Below are 6,731 nucleotides of genomic sequence, written 5' to 3'. Positions count from 1 at the left end.
ATTCCTTCCAACCTAACCTATGATGATTCTGAAGTAGAAAGGTGGAAAAAGATATTTAAGGTGAAACAGATCGATGGAGTCTGGATATCTTCAGATGGAAAATCACTTCTTCCCCAGAAATTCTATGACCAGGGATGTCTCTCTATTCACAGAAAAGGCCATTTTGGTACACAAGGCATTGTGGACTCTATTAAGAGGACCTGGATAGCACCAGGCATGACTAACACAGCATCTCAAATCTGCTCGGACTGCTCCACATATCAATCTTATAATCAACATGCTTTTAAGACCAAAGCTTATGGAGGGCGCCCTCTAGCATAAACACCCTTTGAGCACTTGCAAATTGACTATATTACAATGCCAAAAGCGGGACATTATGAATTTTGCCTTGTCATAGTTGACCAACTCACTCGGTGGGTGGAGGCATTTCCCAGCCCCCAAGCCACAGCTGCCTTTGTTGCCAAGACTCTTCTTAAAGAGATAGTTCCTTGCTTTGGCCCACCAGCCCGCATTGATTCTGACAAAGGCACACATTTTACTGATTTGATTCTATCCCAAATCTACTCTTTCTTGGGAGTAACTCCAACATTGCATACACCCTACCACCCCCAAAGTTCAGGTCAGGTTGAACATATGAATAAAGAGCTTAAGAGTATGATTGGCAAATTATGTGCTGAAATCCATTTGAAATGGCCTGATGTTCTACCATTTGCATTATTCTATCTAAGCAGTAGACCAAGAGGGGAACTTCATATTGTAATGGGGAAAACGGGGTACAGGTTGGATCAGGGGTTGGGGTTCTTAGGAATTCCTCTTTAAAGAATTACACCCTCTTGCACACAAAAGTAGTTAGAATAAGGTGGTAGTTTATTGAGAGGCAAGGGAAGGGAAGGGTTGGGGGAGGGAAACCATGAAAGAAATCCTTGGACTTCTCATGGGGAGATAGGCACAAAGCCCATGGCTCAGAGGTACCAAATCTCCTCGAACAGGAGACTGGAAGGTACTTTTATAGAGGACTGATGGGGTAGACCATCTATCTGCCTGTGAAAAGTTCCTTTAGTGAGGGAGGACCATCCCCCACAGGTAGTGACTGGAGGAATTGGGTGAGGGGTGGCTACAGATTTCTCTTCAGGACACAAAGGCCGCAGCCACACCCAAACTCATCTCCCCAGAGTTAGGGAGACCAGAATGAAGAGTAGGAATCCGAAGCTAGCTCAGTCTGATTTGGTTCAGTTTATCTCTCTAGGCGTTATCTGTCCTCTGGTTTAGTTTCTCAAGGAGAAGATTCCTCGGTGTGCCCCATGACAATATATCTCCTCACGAAATGCTTTTTGGTCACCCTCCTATCCAAGCTAAAACTTTTTCCCCAGTTTATACATCACTGGTGGGAGGTGATACTTCTGTTGCCTCCTATATACAGGAATTACAGACTAGGCTACATGAACTCCATGAGGCAGGAGCTGTTCTACAAGCTGGTCCTTTAGATTTTTCCTTGCATGATTTAAATCCAGGAGACAAGGTATATGTAAAGAATTTTCAGCGAACCAGTGGAACCCAGCCCACTTGGAAGGGACTTTTTCAGGTATTATTCTCAACTCCTACTGCTATTAAAATTGGAGGAAAAGACTCTTGGATTCATTGTTTTCATGTAAAGCCTGCATCATTTATAGGTAAAGAAATTTCAAATAGAACTCAAGTAGATGCTAAAGAGCAAAAAACCCTAACAATAACAGGTTAAAGAACAAAGAACCCTAACAGAGCCCAGGGACAATAGACAGTTCCCATTTGATAATCCTACTAATCAGTTACATGCCTTGGGACTCAGCTTAAAGTATTGGGAGATGGAAATTGCCTTTTTAGGGCTCTGGGGGATCAGCTAGAAGGCCACCCTAGGAATCATCTCAGATACAGACAAGAATCTGCTTCTTATATGCTTATGCATAGAATTGATTTTGAGTCTTTTAGGGTAAATGATTCTCCTTTTGAAGAATATGTTGCTGAATTGAGACAACCGGGTACATGGGGTAGAAATGATATGATTGTAGATTTTGCTAAACATAACCAGCTGAATGTAATCATTCATCAGTTGAATTAGCCCCTATGGCAAATCCATGGCACAGACAAAGCCGATGCTAAAGAACTCCACATTTTCTACCATAGAGAACATTATGACAGCGTTAGAAAAATCAATGACAATTTGGAAACCCCTGCCACTTTGGCATGCAGAGAATTGGGGAACCAGTTAAAACAATGTGGTATACCCCAAATTCTAGCAACTTAAATAATTTAACTTTAACAAGCTTTTCCTTCCGCAGGTAAATCACTGAAGCACCCTTTCCCCTCCCCTTAACCTTTGTGCCTTGAAACTGTCTTTTTGTTTTGTTTTGCTTTTGAAAGGCCTTGGAAAGGCCTGGAATTCACCACCCCTTTAAGTTTCCTTAAAAGCACAAAGGGATGCTTAGCAAATCTTTTGCTTTTTGTTTTTGATTTTGGTTTTGGTTTTGCTTTCTTTTTGACTTTTGTTTCTTTTGCTTTCTTTTTAACTCAATTATGTAAACTAAGTGACTTTTCAAAGACATTTTAAGTATATGCTGTGGGGCCATTGGGTCTCAGAAGCTATCCCAATTCTTTGAGAGAACCATGAGTTTTGTTTATGGGATTCTGTTTTTAAAAAAAGTGTTATTGAAACCTATTACTTGATTTATCAGTGAACATATTGAATATTGAATCTTGCTGATTGAAGTTTTATTTCTTTTTGATAAATTGATTATCACTTTAAGTATCTGTTACTGTCATACTAGATAGAGAATTCATATATAAGATGATGTGTTTACTTGCTCAAAGAAGATTATGGAATAATGTCTGATATTATCAGCTATTTACATTCATTTATCATTTATATGTCATTATACTCTGGGTATGGTTTGGAATTATTGTATATATTACTAGTATATCCTCAGTTGTGCAACATAACATGCATTTTTACCATCATACTGATTTGGTGAAATTAATATGATTTATGAATTATGGAAACTTATCATTTCAGAGACTAACTGCTCTTACTGTGAGCTTTAATGCAGGCCCTGGAGAGAATATACATACAACAAGAGGAGAGATGGGTACACGTAAGTCCATGGTTTGCTTATGATGGCGATTATGTAGACCACAATTGCTGGACAAAGTCCAGTTTCTTCCTCTCTCCCTCCTAAAATAACCTAGTCTAACTTAACTTGTTTTCTTTTTCTTTCACTCAGTCTGATGGCATGGTCAGAATCCATCCACCCATGGCCTAGCACAATTGCTGGATGTCTCGGAACCATGAGATGTGGTATGATAACCTTTCCATAACATTTTCAGGTGTCATGAACACATTACTAAATTTGGCTTTGATCCAGACACATGGTGGTAAGAAATATTATAGATTGCATAACTACCTCAACCCTGTATTATATAAAGGAGGGGAATATAATGGAATGTAATTAATTTGATCATTGACAATGCTATGCTAAGGATTAGTAAAAATCCAACAGTTCAATAGCTAAAGAAGTGAATCCGGCTTTCCAGACCAGAGTCCAGACCAAAGTCCAGTTTGCTCCTGACGACCACTCCAAGAAGACAAGAGCAGTTTTGTTTTGTTGGTTTTTTTTTCTCCTGTTATAATATACACCATCTGTAACATGTACTCTCTGCAGAGGCCCTCCCTTTGCAAGACCAATGTCAAAGTGTCACGTACATGAGGGACCACCCCTCTAGACAAAACTTTTCTCTCTCCCTTTTCTATATTGATATTAATATATTGTTAGTTAGCATAGGATATTATATTCTGTTATTTTTTGCTGTTTCATTGAGCAAACCCATAGGGTTTTCCAAAGAAACAAAGTGGGGGGGAATGTGGTAAAGATTAATATCACAAGTTTTAGCTGAATCATTTGGGAGGGGCCACACCTGACTCACACTGAGATTACGTATGCTACTGAGGTCAGAAGAAAAACTCTCCATGAGCAGCTTTTGAAGGACCTCCACTTTTGGGGGAGAAAATATTGAACGCGACCTGAAGGGAGGCCAGGTACTTCTGGTAGGCTAAGCTCTCAGGCACTTCCAGAACTTGGAATGCTCTCTCTGGCAGTTGATTGAGGTCATGGTGGCGGCTGCTGGTTCTTGGTCTGGTGGGCTGTTCAGGCTTGGGTAAATTACTTACAGAAAACCCTAAATTCCTTTGAACCAGCTTAGGCTAAGTTTAGAGTTAAGAGCATCTATCTGTATTTCTATTTTCCCATTTCCTTATCTTTGATTTTTATTAGTTTCACCTTTGTTGTTTAATCAATTCCCAAGTAATAAAATCTGATCCTTTTGTGAACTAAAGCTTAGAGGCTCCTTTCTTATTGGCCTGGGAGAAATATCTAAAAAGAATAGTTCAGAGGGGAGATTAAACCTAAAAAATGGTCCCTCATATTTCCGGGACTCCAATATTAAGGCAGGTCACCCAAATAATCTCAGTATATCTAATTTTGGCCCTCACAGAAGTCAATCTACAATACTTATTCTCAACAATATGAGAGTAATAATAACTGAATCCAGCCCCAAACTTGCTATATAAAGTCAAATATTATGAGACTGTTATTGACATTATTCTGAGTCTGATTTCAGGTATGATTGTTGGGAAATACCATTAAGCCAATGATCCATAATGCCAGCAGCCCTATAGGGTTGATATTTCTTAACTAGGGGTAGAACTTTGTCTCAGGGAAAAGTGGGGAAAGCAAGTTCTGGCATGGGCAAAAGTTTGTTGTTCAGTCGTGTCTGACTCTTCATGACTCCATTTGGGATTTTCTTGGCAAAGATACTGGACTGGTTAGTCATTTTTTTCTCCATCTCCTTTTACAAATGAGGAAACTGAGGTAAAAAGACTAGTAAGTGTCCATGGCCAGATTTAAACTCAGATCTTCCTGACTCCAGGCCCAGGCTTTATTTACTTTATTTACTGCACTACTTAGCTGCCCCAGGAGTAGGACTCTCCTTATTTGATTTCCCCAGTGTGACATTTCCTCTAGAACGAAAAATTTTTCCACCTGGCTAAAATTCTAAGCCTGGCTGTGACATTCTGTCAATACAATTGGCTGCCTATATGACTCTTGCCTGGAATTGGCATCTAGTTAGGGGAGCATTTCCCCCTTGCTATAACCATGTCCTTTTTCTTTTTATGGCCAATTTGTCCAGCATAGCAAGACACTCTCTATCTTTAACCTTTACAGTCACTGCTGTATGAGGACCTACATGTCAGGACGGCAAATTCAGAAACCAATCAATGAATAAGTATTTATTAAGCACCTAATATGTGCCAGGTACTATGCTAGGCCCCAGGGATAGAAATACAGAAAATGACGGTGTTTGCTCTGAAGGAGTTTACATTCTGGTAGGGGAGAGAACATGTACATGCCTAAGTAGATAGTGTCAATATTTATAAAATGGAAAAGCCAACTTCGACCTCCTCCTTGGGGGGTTGATTCCTGGGCTGAGTTTGGAAGGAAATGAAAAATCCTAGGAGCTGAAGGTAAAGAAGGTAATCTGTACAAAGTCCTAGAATTGGGAGATGGAGCACCATGGGTGAATAACAAAGGGAAGACCATTGTGGCTGGATTGTAGAATTTGGAATGGTCAGTAATGTAAAATGAGGACAGCTAGGTAGTGCAGTGGATACAGCACTGGCCCTGAAGTTGGGAGGAGCTGAGTTCAAATCTCACCTCAGACACTAGCTGTGTGACCCTGGGCAAGTCACTTAACCCCAGTTGCCTTAAAACATCCAGGGCCATCTCCAGTTGTCCTGATATACATCTTTCCACTGGACCAAGAGGGCTCTGGAGGAGAGAATGAGGCTGGTGACTTTGCAGTGCCCTGCCTCACTTTAATCCAATTCAGCACAAGACATGACACCATTCTGATGTCATGGTCCTCTTCGGGAACAAAACAACAATGTAAAATGAGACTGGAAAGATAGGTTAGGGCCAGAGTGTGAAGTGCTTTAAAAGCCAAAGAAAGCAGTTATATATAATCCCAGAGGCCCTGGTATCTTGAGAAGGGGAGCGGCACGGCCGGATCTTTACTTAAGGAAAATCACATTAGCTATGTGGTGGATGGAATGAGGTGGAGTGAGACTAGGAAAGTGAGACCAAATTAAGGGCCATTGTAGTAGTGCTGACAAGGGGTAATGAGGGTCCTGAACTAAGATGGTGGGAGTGAGAAAAGAACGGAGACACAGGGATGTTTGTTGGTGTGGATCTTCAGGGTCTAGGTCAGCCCCTGCCTGAAAAATGTTGAAGAAAAAGAAGAAGAAAGAGGAGGAGGAGAGGAGAAGATGTAGAAGGTGGTGGTAGTGGTGGTGGTGATGGTGATGGTGGTGGTGATGATGATGATGATGGTGATGGTGGTGGTGGTTAAGCAGCAGTATCAACAACAACAAAAAGGAAACAAACTAAATAGATTCACAAGAACAACATTCAAAGAAAAACTGTTTTCTGTGACCACTAGGTGGCACACTGGGAACATAACAGACTGACACCTGGTCCTTTAAAGCTATCAGCAGGACCCATATATACGCGGATTGCCATTGACCCACGGGCTCTGCTACCTGCATTATGTCTCCCAGATCCTTATGACATTGAAAGATAAATATGTCAAACATTGTCTTGCCTCAGCCCTCAACAACTGACTATTCCTCTTCTTTTCTGGACAAT

This window comes from Dromiciops gliroides, chromosome 4, assembly GCF_019393635.1.
Source record: "Dromiciops gliroides isolate mDroGli1 chromosome 4, mDroGli1.pri, whole genome shotgun sequence".
NCBI classification, from domain to species: Eukaryota; Metazoa; Chordata; class Mammalia; order Microbiotheria; family Microbiotheriidae; genus Dromiciops; species Dromiciops gliroides.
The sequence above is the reverse complement of the archived record's forward strand: the minus strand, read 5'-3'. Positions refer to the sequence as shown.